This window comes from Bos taurus, chromosome 1 (genome assembly GCF_002263795.3).
Source record: "Bos taurus isolate L1 Dominette 01449 registration number 42190680 breed Hereford chromosome 1, ARS-UCD2.0, whole genome shotgun sequence".
Classification (NCBI taxonomy): Eukaryota; Metazoa; Chordata; class Mammalia; order Artiodactyla; family Bovidae; genus Bos; species Bos taurus.
This window is the reverse complement of record NC_037328.1, coordinates 122,255,502-122,279,410: the sequence shown is the minus strand read 5'-3', so window position 1 is coordinate 122,279,410 and position 23,909 is coordinate 122,255,502. Positions and strand designations below refer to the sequence as shown.

The following is a 23,909-nucleotide window of genomic DNA, read 5'->3' as shown; positions in this document are numbered from 1 at the left end:
GGGAGAGAAAGAGTTCAGGTGTGACAGGGACACAGGGAAAGAAGAGAACCAAGGTCAGAGGTGGAGATAGAAGTCTGATCATACTTAAAACTCATGGTAAAATGTGTGGAATCTGTTGTAACTGCAGTGGGAGAGTCTTTAGGAGACTTTAATCAGTGGAGTGATCAGATCTATTTAAACTTTATCTTGAGGGTGTGGGAGTAGAAGCAGTGGGGGAGGGATGGCAGCAGTAATTTATGTGAGAACTGATGCTGGTTTAGACTGGAGGTGACACGGACAGGGTCAGATGTGGTCAGACGCATTAAAAGATTTGGGAGCAGAACCTACAGGAGTTGCTGATGGACTCAGTACAGAGAGGAATCAAGGATAAGTCTCACTTTTTAACTCAGGGTATCTAAGTTGATGGTGATGCCAGTAGCTGAACTAGAGAGGAAGATGGTGGGAAAATATTGGGGACTGGGGAGGGTAGGAATCAAAAGTTTAAATCAAGGTGTGTTATGTTTAAGATAAGGCTAAAAGAAGACAAGTTAAACATTTAAATCAAAAATATGTGTAGGTGAACATTATGAGAATAATTCAGAGAAGTAAAAATGTTGAGATGATATTTGAAACAAGAGGTGGGTTAGGAGAGAGATTCCATCAATTCAGTCAAGGGGAAAAGATTATTACTAGAGAAAGGAATTTCAATATTTCAGGTTTCTTAGTTCTGTGTGATGACAAAGAGAGATCATCAAAAGCTACAATATACTGAATGCTTATCAAATGTCAGGAAAAGGCAAAGGACTTTTCATGTATTATCTCAAATTTGCACAGCAAAGGAAACTATAAACAAAATGAAAGGACAACCGACAGAACAGGAGAAAATATGTGCAAACAATGCAACCAATAAGAGGTTAATCTTCAAAATTTACAATAGCTTGTGCAGCTCAGTATCGAAAAAACAAACAGCCCAATAAAAACTTGGGCAGAAGATGTAAACAGATATCTCTCCAAAGAAGACATACAAATGGCCAACAGGCACATGAAAAGATGCTCAACATCACTAATTATTAGAGAAATGCAAATCGAAACTACACTGAGGTCTCACTTCACACCAGTCAGAATGGCCATTATCAAAAAATCTACAAACAGTAAATGCTGAAGAGGATGTGTAGAAAAGGAAGCCCTCCAACGCTGTTGGTGGAAATGTAAATTGGTGCAGCCACTGTAGAGAACAGTCTGGAGACACTTAAAAAAACTAAAAATAGGGCTACTATATGATCCAGCAATCCCACTCCTAAGTATATAGCTGGAGAAAAACATGCTTCAAAAGGATACATGCACCCCAAAGTTAACTGTAGCACTGTTTACAATAGCCAAGACCTGGAAGAAGCCTAAATGTCCATCAGCAGAGGAATGGATAAAGAAGATGTGGTGTATACATACACACAATGGAGTATTATTCAGTCATTAAAAAGAATGAAATAATGCCCTTTGCAGCAACACAGATGGATCTGTAGATTATACTCAATGAAGTAAGTCAGGCAGAGAAAGATAAATATCATATGATATCACTTTTATGTGGACTCTAAAAATATAACAAGCATGTACAAAACAGAAACAGAGTCAGAGACTTAGACAACAAACGTAAGGTAACCAGAGGGGAAAGGTTGGGGGAGGAATAGACTGGGCATTTGGAATTGACATGTACACACTGCTATATTTAAAAGAGCTAATCAACAAAGACCTACTGTTGGGTAGGCACAGAGAACTGTTTTTTCTGCAGTATCATAAGTAAGAAAATAATTTGAAAAAGAGTAGATACAGGTACACGTGTAACTAAATCACTCTGCTCTACATCTGAAACTAACACAACATTGTCAATCAACTATACTCTAATATAAAAGAAAAATTCAAAACAAAAAACAAATAAAAGTGTAATAGTGGAAGAAACAAACAAAAACCATCTGATACATAAATGGAAATGTTGCTAAACTTAAGTACTTCTAAGTACTTTCCATGTTCTTTCCAATGAATCATCTTGCTTATCAGAGTACAGAATGTGGTCATTTGTGTTGTTCAAGTACAGTAGAAAGTTACCGATAAAGAATAGATATGTCAAAGAAGCACTGGAACACTATATGAGTGAGTAGTCAATATGGATAGTGAGTTAACCCAGTGAATGTCACCACTGCATAAGCCAGTATGTAGATTCTAGGTTCTTGCCAAGTCTGGGCCACCAGTCTTGGCCAGTTCCTCTCCTTCTCTGGAGCTGGAGCTTATTGTGTCTTAAAAGTAAAAGTGAAAGTGTTAGTGTCACTCAGTAGTGTCTGTCTCTTGATGAGCTCATGGACTGTAGTCGGCCAGGCTCTTCTGTTCATGGAATTCTCTAGGCAAGGATACTAGAGTGGCCAGCCATTCCCTTCTCCAGAGGATTTTCCCAACCCAGGGACTGAACCTGTGTCTCCTGCATCGTACGTGGATCCTTTACTGTAGCCACTAGGGAAGCCATGAAATTAAAGATGCTTGCTCCTTGAAAGAAGAGCTACAACAAACCTAGACACAGTACTAAAAAGCAGAGACATCACTTTGCCGACAAAGGTCCATCTAGTAAAAGCTATTATTTTTCCAGTAGTCACATATGAGAGTTGAATCATGTGACAGTTGAACCATAAAGAAGGCTGAGTGCCAAAGAATTGATGGTTTTGAAATGTGGCACTGGAGAAGAGTCTTGAGAGTCCCTTGGAGTGCAAGGAAAGATAAAACCAGTCAATCCTAAAGTAAATCAACCCTGAATATTCATTGGAAGGGCTGAAGCTGAAGTTTCAATACTTTGGACACCTGATGAGAAGAGCCAACTCATTAGAAAAGACCCTGATGCTGGGAAAGATTGCGGGCAGGAGAGGGGGCAAGAGAGGATGAGATGGTTGGATGCATCACTGACTCAATGGACGTGAATCTGAGCAAACTCCAGGATATAGTGAAGGACAGGGAAGCCTGGCATGCTGCAGTCCATGGGGTCACAAAGAGTTGGACATGAATTAGTGACTGAACAATAACAAAAGTAAAAACTGTTTCCTGGTACACACTGCAAATACAGACCCAACTGCAGGCCAATCAAGAGTTCCAGGAATTGGTCCTATTCCTTTAATGATGGTAATATCTGGTGTTTAGGGAAATGCCCATACCTTTCTAGAACCTTAAATTCTGGACATTCCTAGGATTGTACCCTCAAGTGACTGCACACGTACACACAGGTATACATGAGAATGCTATTGACACACTGCATATCAAAAGAAACTGAAACCATTTCCAATTTCTATTGATTGTACACTGGATAAATAAAATCTGGTATATTCATAAAGTACAACAGTATACTGTAGAGAAAACAAAGTACAGTTATACTCATCAAGTGTGCGTGCATACTCAGCCACTAAGTCATGTCCAACTAGTTTCAACCCCTTTAACCTGTGGCCCACCAGGCTCCTCTGTCCGTGAGACTTTCCAGGCAAAAATACTGGAGTGGATTGCCATTTCCTCCTCCAGGGGATTTTCCTGACCCAGGGATCTAACCTGTATCTCCTGCATTGACAGGTGGATTCTTTACAACTGAGCCAGATGTAGCTTAAAATTACAACACAAAAAAACCCCAAAATAAGTCACAGGCGAACACATATGAATCCATTTAAGAATATTCAAAAGCAGAAAAATGAAACAAAAACTTTTTTCTGATACATGTATGGGAGAAAACTTTTAAAAAGTTAGGGTATTATTAACACAAAATTCAGGAAAATGGTTACATATGGAGGAGAAGTGATGTGGGACAAGTGTTCAGCTCTGATCCTCAAGGGGTCTGAACTTCCTGCTATGTTCTAGTTCTAACAGGGTGGTATGAACAGAGGTGATGGGTTATAACTAGTTTTTAAAGAGTATATGTAAAGGCAATGCCAAAGAATGCTCAAACTACCACACAATTGCACTCATCTCACACGCTAGTAAAGTAATGCTCAAAATTCTCCAAGCCAGGCTTCAGCAATACGTGAATTGTGAAATTCCTGATGTTCAAGCTGGTTTTAGAAAAGGCAGACGAATCAGAGATCAGATTGCCAACATCCGCTGGATCATGGAAAAAGGAAGAGAGTTCCAGAAAAACATCTATTTCTGCTTTATTGATTATGCCAAAGCCTTTGACTGTGTGGATCACAATAAACTGCGGAAAATTCTGAAGGAGATGGGAATACCAGACCACCTGACCTGTCTCTTGAGAAATCTGTATGCAGGTCAGGAAGCAACAGTTAGAAATGGACATGGAACAACAGACTGGTTCCAAATAGGAAAAGGAGTACGTCAAGGCTGTATATTATCACCCTGCTTATTTAACTTATGTGCAGAGTACATGATGAGAAATGCCAGACTGGAAGAAGCACAAGCTGGAATCAAGACTGCCGGGAGAAATATCAATAATCTCAGATATGCAGATGACACCACCCTTATGGCAGAAAGTGAAGAGGAACTCAAAAGCCTCTTGATGAAAGTGAAAGAGAAGAGTGAAAAAGTTGGTTTAAAGCTCAACATTCAGAAAACGAAGATCATGGCATCCGGTCCCATCACTTCATGGGAAATAGATGGGGAAACAGTGGAAACAGTGGCAGACTATTTTTTGAGGCTCCAAAATCACTGCAGATGGTGATTGCAGCCATGAAATTAAAAGACGCTTACTCCTTGGAAGCAAAGTTATGTTCAACCTAGATAGCATATTCAAAAGCAGAGACATCACTTTGCCAACAAAGGTTCGTCTAGTCAAGGCTATGGTTTTTCCTGTGGTCATGTATGGATGTGAGAGTTGGACTGTGAAGAAGGCTGAGTGCCGAAGAATTGATGCTTTTGAACTGTGGTGTTGGAGAAGACTCTTGAGAGTCCCATAGACTGCAAGGAGATCCAACCAGTCCATTCTGAAGGGGATCAGCCCTGGGATTTCTTTGGAGGGAATGATGCTGAAGCTGAAACTCCAGTACTTCGGCCACCTCATGTGAAGAGTTGACTCACTGGAAAAGACTCTATGCTGGGAGGGATTGGGTGCAGGAGGAGAAGGGGATGACAGAGGATGAGATGGCTGGATGGCATCACTGACTCGATGGACGTGAGTCTGAGTGAACTCCGGGAGTTGGTGATGGACAGGGAGGCTTGGCGTGCTGCGATTCATAGGGTCGCGAAGAGTTGGACACGACTGAGCGACTGAACTGAACTGAACTGATGTATGTTTAAATTTGCATATTTGTATGTATGACATTGTTCACAATAAAAAGTACTTCTTTATTATTGTGATGAACCATGTGACAGGTGTATGTTGAGTGTAAATTTCTAACTAAACATATGTTGTTCCTTTCTATATTAAACCCGGGGATTGCTGTCAAAGATATGTGACAGAAAGAAATTAGAACAGATTATTGAGTGCCTTAGTGAAAAGGGGCTAAATTATCTAGTTATCCATCCAGCTGCCTATTCATCCATCCATCCATCTATCATCCATCCATCTGTCTATAGTAGCAAATGGTACATAGCATAGCACAAAATGACAAATGTTAACAACTGCTGAAGCTAAGTGAAGATACAAATTTGAACAATTTTATTACAGAAAGAACTTAAAGGACAGACATTCCTTGATGGTCCAGTGGTTAGGACTCCATGCTTTCACTGCCAAGCATGTGGCCAGTGAAGGAAGATCCCATAAGCTGAGTGCTGCAGCCAAAATAAATAAAATAAAAACATCTTTGTTAAAAAAAAAAAACTTAAAGGAAAAAAATATGCATTTCTGGATGCCAAAAGCGAGGTAGAATCTCTGGAGTCCGGGCTGGAAATCTGTACTTTTAACACAAGGCCGGTGAAACCTTTGACCAAGCATGTTCGAGTTGTTACAGTGTAAAGAAAAATAACAGTTCTCAACCACACCAGGCAGAAATTAGCATTCAAATGTGATTTGAGTGATTGAAAAACAGCTTGAAAAAATATACCAATTTTGAAAAAAATTTTAAATCTGTAAAAATGTTTTTTTAAAAGTAATGGATATCAATCCATTTAAAGTAAAGTATACCTACACACTGCCTCACAAGCTGCAGGTACTCATGGAATTTACCTCCTCCCTCCTTTGAGCCAATGGTTTCTTTTTCACCACTCTAAATTCTCTCCCCTTTCATGGAAACTTTACAATATGGTTTTTATCAAGAATGTTATATAAGGCAAGATAATGTCCAACTGGTACAATCAGGAATGTTGCTAAACTTAATCTTCTCTTAAAATGCACTGAATTGTTTCATACGTCTCACTCAGCAAGGCGAAAAAGTGCCATAAGTTGAAGAAAGGCTGACTTTTGGCTTTCTATCAAATGGAAATTAGAAAACTGAGCTGTGTCTCCATAATAGGCTAACATTACACGGTCCACAGATCTCTTAATTGTAAAGGCCTTGGCATGTTCTAGGCTGAGGTTACTTAGAGGGAATTTGAAGCCAAGTGAAATGTAATTAACAGGGAAAGGAGACACGGTAGGATGAGGTTGGGGAAGCTGGTTTGTGGCTGTGTAAGGCAGCCCTGATATCTTAAACGGCATCTCACAGCAAAGAGCACTTTCCTGAATACTGCTTGCTGTAACAAACACTGCAGCTGTTTTATATGCTCACTCTGCAATTTCACCTTTGTAAACAGTGACATACTAGCAAAGTTCAATAAAACCACAAGCCCTAGAGCCATACCAGGGATATTTGAAACTTCAATCACATAACTGAAAAAAGACCAGCAGCTCTTTACAGTTGAATATTTACCAGAATGGCTTCCCAGGTGGCACAGGGATAAAGAATCTACCTGCCAATGCAAGATACACCAGTTTGATCCCTGGGGTGGGAGGATCCCCTGGAAGAGAAAATGGCAACCCATTCCAGTATTCTTGACTGGAGAATCTCAGGGAGAGAGGAGCCTGGTGGGCTACTATTTATGGAGTCGCAGAGTAGGACATGACTGAGAAACTAAACAACAATTTACTAGAATCTGTCAGTCTCCTGGCAAGAGAGACTCTAGGCACATGGGAATCTTGCAGTTCTTTAGGCACAAGGCTTGGAAACCTGCATATGAAATCTAAAACCTTGGGCTCTGCCTGCCTCCAGTGCCTTCTGCTGTGAGAAGAGAGAAAAGAAAGCAAGAGGTCCCTGTCTATACAGTTTCTGAGTAGTCTGAAATTTCTGTCTGTTCAGTTTCTGAGAAGCGGCAGGAAATACAGCTAGCTCTTGCAAAGTCCTAGTCCGTCTATCGCAGTCCCCTTGTCGTTTAGTCACTAAGTCGTGATTGACTCTTCGTGATCTCATGGACTGTAACCTGGTAGGCTCCTCTGTCCATGGGATTGCCCAGGCAAGAATACTGGAGTGGGTTGCCATTTCCTTCTCCAAGGGATCTTCCCTACTCAGGTATCAAACCTGCATCTCCTGCATAGGCAGGTGGGTTCTTTACTGCTAAGCCACTTAGGAAGCCATCACAGTCCCCTATTTAGGTTTAATATATAACCTTTAGGGGGTTGATATCCTTTGCACACAAGATGGGATACGTGGAGGAGGGTAGAAGCCTGGGTAGCTGGTAAACTGTGTATGCCAGCATATTTCACACAGTATGGATAGTGGTTCAGACAGATTAATCCCAGATAGACAGATAGCTCTGTGACCTTTCTCTTCCTCAGTCCTCCTGTGTGTCATGGACATGAGGACAGTTGGATCCACCTTACAAACTGTTGTGAAGACTAACCAAGGTTACATTCGGATAGCACTTAACACAGTGCCTGGAACAGAGTAAATCGTGGACAAGTATGCACTTCACTAGGTAAAATTAACTAACTGGTAGAGACCAAGAATACATGTCTGTATTAAAATGTAGTTTAAAAAATGCTGTCATTCAATCATTTATCATGTATTGCCCAGCATCCATGTGTAAGACCTTATGCTGGGTTTTAGGCTGACACCAAAAATTCCCATCTCCCATCACGGCAGATGGTGATTACAGCCATGAAATTAAAAGACGCTTACTACTTGGAAGGAAAGTTATGACCAACTTAGATAGCATATTGAAAAGCAGAGCTATTACTTTGCCAACAAAGGTCCGTCTAGCAAGGCTATGGTTTTTCCAGTGGTCATGTATGGATGTGAGAGTTGGACTGTAAAGAAAGCTGAGTGCCAAATAATTAATGCTTTTGAACTGTAGTGTTAGAGAAGACTCTTGAGAGCTCCTCGGACTGCGAGGAGACCCAACCAGTCCATTCTGAAGGAGATCAGCCCTGGGTGTTCTTTGGAAGGAATGACGCTAAAGCTGAAACTCCAATACTTTGACCACCTCATGCGAAGAGTTGACTCATTGGAAAAGACTATGATGCTGGGAGGGATTGGGGGCAGGAAGAGAAGGGGACGACAGAGGATGAGATGGCTGGAAGGCATCACCAACTCGATGGACATGAGTTTGAGTGAACTCCGGAGTTGGGGATGGACAGGGAGGCCTGGCATGCTGCAATTCATGGGGTCGCAAAGAGTTGAACACGACTGAGCAACTAAACTGAACTGAATTCAAATGTATTACAAAATAGTAAGTACTCAGGAACTTTTACTTATATTCAAAAGAATTGTTAATGCTTCCTTTTGTAAGTGACCCTTTAAATACTTACTGCTCCTGAGCCACTGGGGAAGACCCTATGTCATATTAAACTACTATTAATTTATTCAAACAAAGCAAAATAAAGACAAGTGTAAATTTGATGGCTGCCTAGAGAAACAGCCCCATATTGGAGGTTTAAAAGCAACAGCTGCATTGTCTCTGATTTAGCTTACCTGTGGATTCTGGATTGAATATTGTAATAGCTGGGTAACTACTGTTTTGAAAGAAAGAAAATCTAAACACACATGTTTAGGGGTAGCCTCCTTGAAATCACTGCTGAAAAAAAATTAGTTCAAATCATACTTGACAGAGGCATCCAGAAACATGGCCTCTGATCCACCCCAAATCATATACATTTAGGGTTTAACTAGATTCTTGCAGTAAATTCACTAGATGTATTATGTGTTCTTTTGCTTTCTTTTTTTACATTTCTTAACTTTATATTGACGGATGAAAAGGACTGGAGTGCTGGGGACCAGCCCCAGCTGATCCAGGGTATTCGAAGGAGAGACGGCCTAGGCGACTATTTATATGCTAATTAGAGATATAAAGAATAATAGAATGAGGATAGCTCAGTAGGAAAATTCAGTGGAGAAAAGAGGCTGAGTAGCTTGGTTTACGCGGAAAATCAATATAACCCGTGACACCAGGTTAGCTCTGACCACGGAGGCCGCAGGCGCCCTCTCGAATAGCGGAAGGTGCCCCACCTTAGACACCTTCTCGAGTGGGTCTTAGAAGCCCAGGCAAATAAGTGGTCGCAGAGGATATCCACGCTCCAGATGGAGACTTCAGCCGGAAGTTAAAGGAAAGAATGACATGGGGAGACCAAGCATTGGTGAGCAAGGCCTGTAGCTTTATTTTCAACAGGGGCTTATATACCCTAAGTTACACATAGAGGATAATAGGGGATGCAAAGTCAGCAGTCTTTGATTCTTATCAAAAACCAGGATTTCTTTCCTGCAAATTTATCGTATACAAATGGTTTAGGTGATTTACATCATCTTCTGGCCAGAAGGCCTACTAACATTTTATGACTCTTGACAAGGACTTATCAACAAAGACTTATTTTCTCTAAGAGTAATTATTTTAAGGTTTGGCGCCATTTTCCGAAGATAAAATTGCATTCCCATAGGGCGGATGTGTAATGGGTTTACAACAAAGGAAAGAATTTATTACCTTAAGGGTCTAAAGTTACTAACACCAAGGCCACTACTTATTTTTTCTATATACCAACTATTAATTAATACATATTCAAGGATACAGTTCAGGGGATGTGAAAACTTGGCAACAAGCATTGACTCATCAATGAAATCCTTTACTAGTTTATTCTGACAGTTTTTAACTCTCTGAGAGGCTCTAAGCTATTTGAATATCTTAAGCTTCCCGTGCCTCTGGAGGCTAGGAGACTGTAAACAATCGTATGCATAGCTGCAGGAGTCCGGGAAAACTTGTCAGGCGAGTTAGAGAACCATCTGAGGGGTTTGGATTTAAACACTCCTAATTGCCCAGGAACTTTATTAATTGGAGCTGTAAGTTAACTCTTTGACAGAGAGAGCGAGATGGTGGTAGGGGACAGCCCCCAGTAAACTCAGAGGTGAGAGCACAAAGCAATAAAGCAGGCAGACTCTGGTTTTTTTTGGGGGGGTAGATGCTCGAGAATATCCGGGCGGACTCCTGAGGCTCGATCCCGCCTTTGCTTATGCCGAGCCTCCTTCCTCATGACCTTTGTCACGAGTGGAATGCCTCACCGGCTCCCGGCATCGGAGGCCCAAAAACTGATTATTATTTGTGTAGCCAATATATCAAATCAGATCACCCACTACTGTTGATCCCTTTCTATCTTTAACTTGTATTCAAAAAAATACTTTAAAAACATCTTCATAGGAAGTTTACAAATAGTATTTTCATAGAAAGCTTTATAGAAGAGATACTAAAATAGAGGTGAAAACCTGTGGCACAGAGACGTTATTAAAAAGGCTCTTCTCCAGGCTTCCCTGGGGGCTCGGTGGTAAAGAATCACCTGCCGATCCAGGAGACACGAGTTTAGTCCTGGGTCCAGGAAGATCTGACATGCCACAGAGCAACTAAGCGTGTGTCACACAACTCCTGAGCCTGTGCTCTAGAGCCCAGGAGGCAAAACTACAGAGCCCGCGTGCTGTAACTACTGAAGCTGGACAGCCCTAGAGCCCATGGGCCCATGCTCCGCAACTGAAGTCACTACAGTGAGAAGCCCATGGACCAGAGCGATAGTAGTCCCACTCCCTGAAACTAAAGAAGAGCCATGAAGTAACGAAGACCCAGCAGAGCCAAAAATAAATAAACTTCTTTTTTTTTTTTTCTTTTAAAGGGATATTCTCCAAGCCTTTCACTTTCTTTCTTTGTATCTTCCCTGGTGGCTCAGTCTGTAAAGAGTCTACCTGCAACTTCGGCGACCTGGGTTCAATCTCTGGGTTGGGACAATCCCCTGGAGAAGAAAACGACAACCCACGACAGTATTCTTGCCTGGAGAGTTCCATGAACAGAGGAGTCTCGTAGGCTACAGTCCATGGGGTCATAAAGAGTCGGACACAATTACGTGACTAACACTTTCACTTTTCTCCAACACTGTACAGTTAATAAGAAGTTCAGGCAGAATCAGACTGGCAATCCAGTTCCCGAGGCTAGACCATGTTACTGTTTTGCCCGAGCCTTTCTTTCACCCAGTGCAGCTGCCTGCTTTTCCTCCACACCAAAACTCTTCAATATTTATTTTTGAGGTGGGACAGAGCTGAAAGTAGAACAATACAGCTGACTCTGACAATGAGGACTCAAGGTGCTGACCCTCAGCAGTCCAAAATCCACCTATAACTTTATAGTTTGTCCTTTTGTCCCTGGTTCACGTTTGTCCTTGGATTCAATTAACTTCTAATAATGCCCTACTATAATTCTTATTTAGTGAAAAAATTCTGCATGTAAGTGGATCCTCACTGTTCAAACCTGTGTTGTTTAAGGGTCAACTATATGTACTATTCAATGAGTTTTTGTTTCTGTAAGGCACAGCATTCTGGTGACAGACAATAAAATCATAAAGCAGAAACAACTAATTCAGATATGCTACTTTTCAGAATATAAAATTCATTTTAATTGGGTGGCTCTGGCTTTTGAAATGTTTTTACAGTAATGGTGGTACATTTATATTAATCTCTTTTGGCTGAGCAAAAGTTTTGTGGATTATAGAGACTAATTCATATGTAATGTTACCATGGATAATAAAAATGTTCGCTGTACATTTTAAACTGAGTCAGTTTATGTATTTTAGTAAATGGAATGAAGAAGGTGAAGAATTCATTTTACAAAAGAATTCTGCAACAAGATTTCTTGAGATGTAAATAGAGCTCAGGAAGAAGATGAGCTTCCCAGGTGGTACAGGGATAAAGAATCCACTTGCCAAGCTGGAGATGCAGGTTCCATTCCTGGCTTGGGAAGATTCCCGGAGAAAGGGATGGCTACCTGCTCCAGTATTCTGCCTGGGAAATCCCATGGATAGAGGAGCCTGGCGGGCTACAGTCCATGGTGTTGCAAGGAGTCGGACATGACTGAGCAGAGACAGATCCTGGATCATGAAGGATTATAGGATATATGCATTTTACACATCGGTTTCTCTGGGAAAAAAAAAAAAGGAGGTTGCATATTCTAAAATTTCCTTTCTTTAAAAGCTTTCTGATTGTTAGTTGACTCACATGGAGATCAGATTAGATCAGATCAGATCAGTCACTCAGTCGTGTCCGACTCTTTGCGACCCCATGAATCGCAGTACGCCTGGCCTCCCTGTCCATCACCAACTCCCAGAGTTCACTGAGACTCACGGCCATTGAGTCAGTGATGCCATCCAGCCATCTCATCCTCTCTCGTCCCCTTCTCCTCCTGCCCCCAATCCCTCCCACCATCAGAGTCTTTTCCAATGAGTCAACTCTTCGCATGAGGTGGCCAAAGTACTAGAGTTTCAGCTTTAGCATCATCCCTTCCAAAGAAATCCCAGGGCTGATCTCCTTCAGAATGGACTGGTTGGATCTCCTTGCAGTCCATGGGACTCTCAAGAGCCTTCTCCAACACCAAGTTCAAAAGTATCAATTCTTCGGCGCTCAGCCTTCTTCACAGTCAAACTCTCACATCCATACATGACCACAGGAAAAACCATAGCCTTGACTAGATGAACCTTTGTTGGCAAAGTAATGTCTCTGCTTTTGAATATGCTGTCTAGGTTGGTCATAACTTTGCTTCCAAGGAGTAAGCGTCTTTTAATTTCATGGCTGCAGTCACCATCTGTAGTGATTTTGGAGCCCAGAAAAATAAAGTCTGACACTGTTTCCACTGTTTCCCCATCTATTTCCCATGAAGTGGTGGGACCAGATGCCATGATCTTCGTTTTCTGAATGTTGAGCTTTAAGCCAACTTTTTCACTCTCCACTTTCACTTTCAGCTCCCCTAAATTTTTACATTTTTGTCACTTTTGTATTGTCTATAGTATTATATTTTTGTGCTCATCATATAAATTACAAATGTAATTCTCTTGACCACATACTATTTCTACAACCTTATATGTAGTGATAACTATGTTAAATTATTTATATATACTAAATATGTATTTTATATACCAAACACATGACATATAAACTGTTTACCTGTTATACACATATTTATATATGTAAATATGTACTCAGGGAAGCCTAGGTAAACAAGTCATGTTTCTAAATTCTCAAGCAAATAACTGTTTTTACACTTCAATTTAAACATATCTTGTATGTGTGCTTAAGTCGCTCAGTCATGTCTGACTCTTTGCGACCCCATGGACTGTAACCTGCCGGGCTCCGTTGTCCAGGGGGATTCTCCAGGCAAGATTATTGGGGTGGGTAGCCACTCCCTTCTCCAGGGGATCTTCCCAACCCAGGGATTGAACCCAGGTCTCCTGCATTGCAGGTGGAGTCTTTACCGACCGAGCCAGCAGGGAAGCAAGAATATCTTGAATGAGGCCAAATAGAAAATTCGATTTTTAAGTGAAAAATCTTAATATTTTTTAGAGAGTATTTAAAGCATTTTTAAAGCAGTAGTACGCTATTAAGAGCTAATTAATCCCCCAAATGAACTAATACAATATACATAAAATAGTGTCATTGGGTTTCAATTTTAGATAACAACTACTAATTATCTATTAGATTTTAGGAACTTTGCATACATTGCTTGAGATGGATTGTAATTTTCATTACATAGGTAAGGAAACAGAAGTTCTTGAGTTTAAATAATTCAATTAAGGTCACAGTTCTATAAACTGGGTAAAGGGTTGTTCAAAACCATCATCAGAGGCCAGGTTAATATTCTAAATGGACTGAAAATTACTTTCTGCAACTCACTGATTACTGTACCCTCCCTCTAAAATGAAAACAGGCTCCTCTACTGAGCTCCCTTTCAACTTCCCTTTTGTAAGGTTTTTGAAATATGTGTATAATTAGGAGAGAAATGATTCATGAACCCAGAGGAAAAAAATTCTTCAGAGGTCACATGTTCCAGATCTGGGTCAGATTCAGTAAACATACTGGTGTATGTAGTTAATTTAGACAGAATGATTGGGCATTCAAGCCTGGGAGAGGACGAGCATAACGGGAAACACTCTCCAACCAGAATCAGTTTCCTAATTTTTCTCTGGTATCCCTGACGTAATACTATTTCAACGCAGCCTGACACACAGTAGCAGTTGCCAAGTGGACAGAGTCCAGGGAAGTCCTGCCATCCTGGCTAAAGCAGAAGGAAAGAGGAATCCCTACAGCTCAGTAAGAGTTACAGAATTCCCCAACATTTTCTCATTTTCTCTATTCCCTCATGTTGGGGGTGAAAATATAATTTTTAAGTAAAGGAATTAAATATCATTTCTACTGTGCATATTTAATTAATCAAGTACAGAAACATATATTTATGTACCTATTATAAACAACTAAGAAAATGATACCCTGAAACAGGGACATGATCAAATGCGCAGATGTTTTACTTCTTTTCCACTGGGAAAACTTCTTTCAACACCTTTATAAGTACATGAACTTCCAACATTAAAATAACTCAAAAACAAATGAGACGTTACATTTGAAATGAAAATTAACACCTTCTGTAGACAAACCTAAAGAGGATATTCTGTGTAGATTTTTAAATTGGATCAAGTTGTTAAAGATATTTTTAAATAAATATTTTTAGATTATGACATTAAATCAAGTGTCTTTTTAAATTTTTTTGTTACAATACTATTCAAGGGTACTTAGCAGAAACTTTCAAAAGCATTAAGAGGATATGCAATGCTTCTACAAGGATTTTCCAAATATTAACTCATTTGATGTTACTACTTTCAAAATGAACGTAGATATATCTTTGTCTTAAACACTCCACTCTTATCAAGAATATTTAAGAAAGTCAAATTTGCTACATATATTACCCAAATAATATAGCAGTTTGTACTCATCAGTGTAAAATTACAAAATATTCATCATGTTGAAACTGAAGAAAAACTATACAAGTATTTCATAGAACTTGTGACATACAGAACATACCCAGACAAGAATGAAGGTATACCTGTATAAAAGTTTGAACAAATTGATTTCCTAAGTTTCTTCTTGCACAAAGTCCTGCACCTCAGCAATCAAATATGATGATTTTCAAGGAGGAGGTGGATAATTATATAAAAGAAATTTGGAACTATTCCAAATATGACTAAGGATGAGCTGATGCTGCTGGTTCACTCTGAGAATCACTAATTTTAGAAGACTTTTTCAAAAAGTTTATGAGGTTTGAAACCATTTTCCAAGTGGTTTTGACATATCCTTCACTGCCCCCTCTCCCGCTGACACACACCCCCTCAAATTTGGATCTATATGTGTCTATCCCTCACTCAAAAATAGCACACTTCTAAAAGAATCATCATCTTAATAAATTCAATTAAACCTTCAGTTTACTAATACAATACCTGTTTTTTTCCCCTCAAACCTCATTTGTAAACCCAAGTAAATTTCCTCTAAAGGTAAAGAGAAATCCAAAATATTGTTGTAGGATTTTAAGTGATACATTCTTATTCTCACAAAAGTAGTACAGAGTGAAACAGTAGTAACTGAAAAGTACATAAATATCCAGCACAATAGTTAAGAAGACACATTATAGTGAAACATTATAAAGTCACATTTCTTTAAAAAATATGGTCAGAAATAATTTGCAAAATAATCAAAATGCTTATAATAATCTGCATATAATTATAACATGGATAGTTTTGTCTTAAAAAAGTATTTAAGATCTAGAGACATGCGAAAATACAAATCATATTTCCTTTAAAATTTTTTTCTATAAGAAACGTGTAACAGAATTTATAATCTGAAATGAAAAAAAATAAAGAAAAACAGAACTGACAATCTACTCTCTTAAAATGATTTTAACTAAAAACTCAGGTTCACCAAAGATGAAAAGCTTAAGCACACTTTCAAGCACAATACTCTATAGATTTGAAACCAAAGTCTTGGCTCCTGTGGAGTACTGCGATGATTAGTTTTATGTGTTTCTTGATTACAAGGGGACTGGATAGTTGAGTGGGTACAGTATGAATAAAGTCTGGTAATTGTGAAGAATTCGGTCATTCCTATTCCATACTTGGGCAACTTAATAGGTTGCTGTGACATGCACTGGAATGAAGAAACAATCTTACTCAAAAAGCAATTATAGAGGCCTGCACTAACAAGATAAACTTAGGTCTGTTATTTTGGAATAAAATACACAATTTAAGTGTCCCGCCTGCACTAACAAGATAAACTTAGGTCTGTGATTTTAGAATAAAATACACAATTTAAGTGTCCAGAGATACATGGAATCTAGAACATGGAATAAATATTTAATTATATATGTGCATGAAATCAGTCATACAATAGTAAACAGTTATTTATTTTCATTATGAATAAATGAAAATGTTGGCAAAATCTAATCAATGTATATTAAGCTTTTATATTTTATATATTTTTCTTATTTTAGTCTCATCATGGTTCCTTCCAAACAAAAAGTCTATGACAGGATATTTCCTTTATTTTAGGAAGAAGTTGGTTATGTGGCTTTATTTTAAAACAAAAGAATTTGATTAAACGGGAGCAAACTGATAGTCACAGTTGATATATAACTTTTACCAAACATATTAGTTTAACTTTCTAAAAGAGAATATCAAGCTTCTTTATTTTAATTTTCAGAGGAGGCACGTTTCTGTTACTTGGAGTATAAGAAACAGCAGAAGAGTAACATAATCATGATGTTTTAGGAAACATGACCATGCCAATCATGATATCTGAAAGATTACCAGAAAATATATTATTGTGTCATTTTTTGGTTAGTCTTCTAGTGTCAAAAACTGTAACAAGACAGGATGTCATAGGACCTATGATAAAATCATACTAAGAAATCTTAAATGTACAAAAACAGCCATTTTAAAATATTATCAGCAAAAGTACATATACTTATATCACAAAAAGGATCCCTCCTACCTACACCCCATTTCTCATTTCATTTTGTGTCTTCCAAGAGGTTTTCTAAGCAAACACAAATATGTGTGTGTGTGTGCATTAGTCGCTCAATTGTGTCCAGCTCTTTGGGACTCCATGGCCTGCAACCCACCAGGCTCCTCTGTCCATGGAATTCTTCAGGCAAGAATACTGGAGTAGGTTGCCATTCCCTTGTCCAGGGGATCTTCCTGACCCAAGGATAGAACCTGAGTCTCCTGCATTGCAGGCAGATTTTCTACTATCTGATACCTTCTAATACAAATGGCAGTTTCCTATATACTGTTTCTTATTTTGCTTTTTCATTTATTAAAATATCTTGATGTTGATTACACTTCAGTTCATATAACCTTATTTTTTTTTAAATGACTACACCACAGTTCAACAGGCTATTTGATGAAAATTTAAACTGTTCCCAATTGTATGCCATTACAAACAATGCCGAAATAAATTTATATATACTTCTCTGTGTATTTGTGTGTTAAATCCTTGGAAGCAGAATTGCCTGTCTAAAGTTTTGAGCATTTTTGATATTACTGTAAAACTCTTCTCCATGAATCTGAATCAGCTCACAAACCAGACAAAATTGTGTTACCTTCCTAACACTATGTTTTATCAAAAGTTTTGTCACTGCAAACTGAAAGGTGAAATATTTCAGGTTTATTTTCCATATCTCGAGCAGTTTTTATTATATGCTGAAAAGTCACTTTCAGTTACACTTCTGTGAACTGCCTGTTTGTCCTGTGCCCATTTTACTGTTCGCTAGTTTTTTTAAAATTATTTTCATGTTATTTATCTGAATAATATTAAAACTTTAAGAATATTTTCTCAACTTTATTATTAATTTTTACTACATTTTTGCCATAGATTTTTTTTGACTAAAAAGTCAAAAAGAATTAGACTACTACAAAAATGAAGTCTAATTTTAAATACTTTCCTTTTTAAAGGACAGTGTCTCTCTCTTCCTGAAGAATGAGTACTATAAAAGTGATTTTAGGACAATGCTACTTTAATATAAAAGGGTGTGAAAATTACTATGTTTTCTGTTTATAAAAATGTTAACAGGCTGTGAAATCTCTGAGGCAAAACTTTTCAACTTTTCAGTTGTGTGCCTATAGGAAATCATAGCAATCAATACTAAGGAACCAGATAAAGGAAGGGATTTTCAAAGAAAGAACCTGAAAGAGAACATTCAAAGAGAAAGCAAATAGAGCAAAGAAAATGAAAAGCTTTGTGATAGAAAATATATTTCTTCTACACTGAATGACAACATATCCATAAAGGAATTATATACATAAATTACCATTTATACCCTCAGGATCCTTACTATTATTTTTCCTATTATAATATTACTTTTCATTTATAAACATGTATATATTACAGAACCATGTAACAGAACATGAATATACATATAATATATTCATCCTCAGAGCTATCGCAGGTTCAATTTCAGACCATGATAAAGCATACATGTATATAATAAACATCCAGACATACAAATATTTACACATACTGTGTTTCAACTTGTTTGTTTCTGTTTGCATTTCAATTTATAATATACTGTGGACATATTTTCACTTTAGAACACTTAGAACTAACAGGTGTTTTAAACTATTATTATCCATTGTAGATGTACAATAAATTATATAACCAAATTCCAATCAATGGTTACAAAACTATGCCCAAATTTTCTACTAACAACAATCCTACTGTGACCACCTTTGACACATATATTTATTTGCACACTTAGGAAGGAGCATGATGAATTTCAGTAAGTGAATGAATATTTGAAAATTTTGTTATCACCACAAAAAAGTTTTATCAATACATTTCCACTAAGAGTATATTTCTCTCATCACATTGTCAGAGAATTATCACACTTTCAAAATCTGCACAACAGGCAAACACTATCTTACTCTGCATTTTCCTGATAGTTAACGTGGCTGAGGGTCTTTCTACCACTTGTCATTTGTGTTTCTCTTACTTTGAATTGACATTCTTTATTCTCAGATGGTAAAGAATCCGCCTGCAATGCGGGAAACCTGTGTTCCATCCCTGGGTCCAGAAGATCCTCTGGAGAAGGGCATAGCAACCCACTCCAGTATTCTTGCCTGGAGAATTCCATGGAGAAAGGAGACTGGCAGGCTACAGTCCATGGGGTCGCAAAGAGTTGGACACCACTGAGTAAGCTAATACTTTCGGTTCTCAAATTGGATTGTTGCATCCTCAGTCCTTAATGAGAGTTCAAGGCATATTAGAAAATTAGCTCTTTTTCTATTAACAATTGCCATTTGTATGGTTTTTTTTTTCTTGCAAATGTTAAGAATCATGTCCCTACGTGGACTTTAGGTTTTTCTACCAATCTCAAAAATGCTTTCCCACATGCCACACTCACAAATACTCATTCAGCTTTTCTAGGTTTCATATATTTAAGACTTAAATTGTTTAAATCATCTACATTTCATTGCTATGTTAAAAGTGAGGGAAAGTTCAAGTTTTATTATTAGGTTACCCAAATAAATACCTAATTGTCCTACATGATCAATTAAATGTTGTTTCTTCTCCATTCCCTGACTTTACGAAGTATGCTTATCAAATGTAAGCTTTCCTTCTACTCTTATATGTCTCTTCAGTTTCCTTGTTTGGTAGATCTATTACCTATTCTACGGCCTTTAAATCATTATAGCTTTATAATACCCTTTATTTTATAGTAAAAATCCACATTTACATATGTACACTTTCCTTGGAATTGAAATCTTCCTGGCATGTAGTTGTTTTTCCACTTGAGCTGAACAGTTGTTTTGAAATCAATCCCCCCCCCTCAAATTTGGTTATGATGCTGTTTAATTTATATGTTCTTTCAGAGAAATTATATCTTTAGAACAATGTGTTTTACTATATTTTCACCTATACATTCTCACATAGCATATTTTCATCTATGTCTCTAGGGCTTTATGCCTCTTTAAAAATACATTTTCCAAGTTATTTCATGCCAAATTAAATGGCTTATTTTGTTTTAATCTATATTCTAGTTTAGATATATAATATCTATTGAAAATTTAAAATTGCAGTTAGATGCAATTAGACACTTCATTAAATTTTTTTTATGACATTTTAGGTTGCTTTCAAGGTACACAACTGCATTATGTGTAAAAAGGGCTAATTTTGTGTCTTCTTTTCTAATCAGAATGTTAATGTGTCCTCCTGCCTACCTCACTGGCCTACACAACAACGTCACAGGATATGATCATGACCATTCTTTGCTTTTCCAAATTTCCTGGAAATGATGCTAGTGTTCCAAGTTTTCCCACGATAGGTTTATCGAGATAGACAGATGGAGGTTATCCTTCTACTCCTAACGTAGTCACACCCAAGAAAAAATACTAAAGCTTTACCCTTTTAAGGTGGGAAAACCTTACTGCATAGTATCTTCATCCTTGTACTAGTTTGAGTGGATACCTACTAAACATGCAACAAAAGAGTAAAAACTAAATTGTAGATCCTAAAAGAAGATAAGATCAGAAAAACAAACGAAAGAAAACTCTAAGTCTTGAAATACAAACGTTTTATTCTATAGAAACAAAGCAACTGCTCCCTGAGACCCTGCAAGCCCCCTCCCCCAGCAGTTTGAAGTGAAGTTGCTCAGCTGTCTGACTCTTTGTGACCCCGCGGACTGTAGCCTGCCAGTTTGCTGCTGCCAAGTCGGTTCAGTCGTGTCCGACTCTGTGCGACCCCATAGACGGCAACCCACCAGGCCCCTCTGTCCCTGGGATCCTCCAGGCAAGAATAGTGGAGTGGGTTGCCATTTCTTTCTCCCCCAGTTTACCTGAATGTAAAAGTGATGGGTTCTCCCGTCCCTCTGCCAGAAAAGCACGTCCAGAAGTGACTACAAACCCTTTTACCTGCGAGTCGACCTGACCTGGGTTCCCAGCGCTGTGAGGAGCAGCGGGGAGGGCAGCCCGAGACCCCAGCGGAGCCCAGTCCCGCGCAGGAGACGCAGGAAAGGGGCGCAGTGAAGCGGGGCAGCTTCTGCGCAGGAGGGAACGTCTCCCCAACAAAGCCTCTGTCCCAAGGCCACGGCGGCCGACTTCAGACCCGGGGGGTGGGACAGCGACCCCCAGCCAGCGCCGGAGACGGCTCCCTCCCGACGGCCCAAAACTTCGGAAACCGCCTCAGGATGCGCCGCGGGGCGTATGGAGCCCAGGACGCCACGCGCCGTCGAGTCCGCTGGCCTCGAACCTCTGCTCTGGGCGCCCGCGACCCCGCTCTCCGTCCGCCCGGCCCCACTCACCGCCCGGCCAGCCGTTCGCTCTGAATCCGGGACGCCGGGCCCAGGGTCTGATTTTATCCGCGGAGGAAGACAAAGGGGCGGGTCGGGAAAAGGGAAATGGAAGAGAAGGATTTTGAAACGAAAACCCAAAGAGTCCCGTCGGGGAGGGGCGCGGGCCGGGGGCGGGGTGCGGGAAGGGACCCTCCCGCAGTGCCCGCCCCGCCCCGCCCCGCCCCTGCGCTGGGAGCTCCGCAGCCGGGGCCAGCGGTCCTTAGAGGCGCGGCCACGGCTTGGAGCCTGTTAGCAAGTAAAAAGACCAGGCGCAAAAATGAGGAAGATATTAGTTGTCTCCGTTCTCCTGTGAGGTGAGGATAGAGATAAGAGCAAGTCGACAGCGGCCTGTAATCCGAAGGCACTTTCTTGAACCTGTGAGGCAGGGCTTCCAGACAGAGATTTTGGAGTCCAGGAAAGAAAGAAAAAAAAAAAAACAGTCTTTCGTAAGAACCCTGTTAATTTGCATCTGTCCCACCCCCCAGCCCTTTGGCTTGGAGACTTGGCTTTGGCGATGCAGTGCTGGCTGGAAACACTGGGGCGCGGGGCCCAGGCATTTGTTTTCCTTTCCACAGGGTTGGAGGAGGCCAGTTTGATGTTGGAGGGAGGAAGCAAGCGGTGCCAGGAGAGAGAGATGGAGGAGCTGAGTTGCTTATGTTTTCTGAGAGAAAAATGGCATTTGTTAATTGCTGTTGTTCAGTTCAGTTCAGTTCAGTTCAGTGGCTCAGTCGTGTCCGAATCTTTGCGACCCCACGAATCGCAGCACGCCAGGCCTCCCTGTCCATCACCAACTCCCGGAGTTCACTCAGACTCACGTTCATCGAGTCAGTGATGCCATCCAGCCATCTCATCCTCCGTCGTCCCCTTCTCCTCCTGCCCCCAATCCCTCCCAGCATCAGAGTCTTTTCCAATGAGTCAACTCTTCGCATGAGGTGGCCAAAGTACTGGAGTTTCAGCTTCAGCATCATTCCCTCCAAAGAAATTCCAGGGCTGATCTCCTTCAGAATGGACTGGTTGGATCTTCCTGAAGTCCAAGGGACTCTCAAGAGTCTTCTCCAACACCACACTTCAAAAGCATCAATTCTTCGGCGCTCAGCTTTCTTCACAGTCCAACTCTCACATCCATACATGACCACTGGAAAAACCATAGCCTTGACTAGACGGACCTTTGTTTGCAAAGTAATATCTGATTTTCAATATGCTGTCTAGGTTGGTCGTAACTTTCCTTCCAAGGAGTAAGCGTCTTTTAATTCCATGGCTGCAGTCACCATTTGCAGTGATTTTGGGGCCCCCCAAAACAAAGTCTGACACTGTTTCCACTGTTTCCCCATCTATTTCCCATGAAGTGAAGGGACCAGATGCCATGATCTTCGTTTTCTGAATGTTGAGCTTTAAGCCAACTTTTTCACTCTCCTCTTTCACTTTCATCAAGAGGCTTTTAGTTCCTCTTCACTTTCTGACATAAGGGTGGTGTCATCTGCGTATCTGAGGGTATTGATATTTCTCCCAGCAATCTTGATTCCAGCTTGTGCTTCTTCCAGCCCAGCATTTCTCATGATGTACTCTGCATAGAAGTTAAATAAGCAGGGTGACAACATACAGCCTTGACGTACTCCTTTTCCTATTTGGAACCCGTCTGTTGTTCCATGTCCAGTTCTAACTGTTGTTAGGCACAAATATTGTTTTCAAACTACAGTGGTTCAGATCTGTGGTCCACGGGGAGGAAAACAACCCACTGACAGGAACTGGGGGTCCCTAACACTGTAAAGAAACAGAACTGGACAAAAGTAAGTTAGATTAAATTCTAAAGAGAGCTTGGCAGTGCCCCCACTATGGGAGAAGTTTAGTTAGGGGAAAGCATATGGGAGTGGAGTACTGGAATTTTCCATTTTTCTTTTATGTATGCTAGTTGCAATCATGCGTGTGAAATAGATTTTTAAAATTCATATTGTATCTCTCAGTAGTAATTACATGGGACATTAGCCACATACTGAAATAATGTTAGATTGAAAGCATAAAACAGAGTGGTGCCAAAAACTACAGCTAAATTTAATACTACCTGTTAGTTTTGTTTTGAATTCATGAGAGTGATTCAGAAATGGAGTTTATTAATGCAAACATCCATGGTGGTCACATGAACGAGCCCCAGTAATTAAAGAGTGAAACGTGTCTCATGGAACATACTGCTTTGGGGAGGAATAAAGAAACAATTGAAAGTAAGGCATATGCCCCAAATCCCAAGTTTTGAGAGGAAAAGTAATGATGAAACCTATGTCTTTCTGAAATTCCTGATCTAGTGCTGATCCAACTCCAATCCTTCAGGGGATGAAAAATTCTCTTATTTTTTTGTAGTAATCGTACTTTCAGTTCAGTCGCTCAGTCGTTTT

At 39.8% G+C, this 23,909-nt stretch overlaps 1 protein-coding gene across 3 annotated transcripts in view; it reads right to left on the bottom strand.

Moving 5' to 3' along the window:
* The window catches only part of PLSCR4 (phospholipid scramblase 4), a 42,258-nt gene extending 20,738 nt beyond the window's left edge, over positions 1 to 21,520 (bottom strand). Inside the window, exon 1 of one of the 3 annotated variants that reach the window (XM_005201815.5) lies at positions 21,104 to 21,520. The gene's annotated coding sequence lies outside the window, so the exon portion shown is untranslated. 3 annotated transcript variants of the gene reach the window in all.
* Positions 21,521 to 23,909: the final 2,389 nt, after the last annotated feature.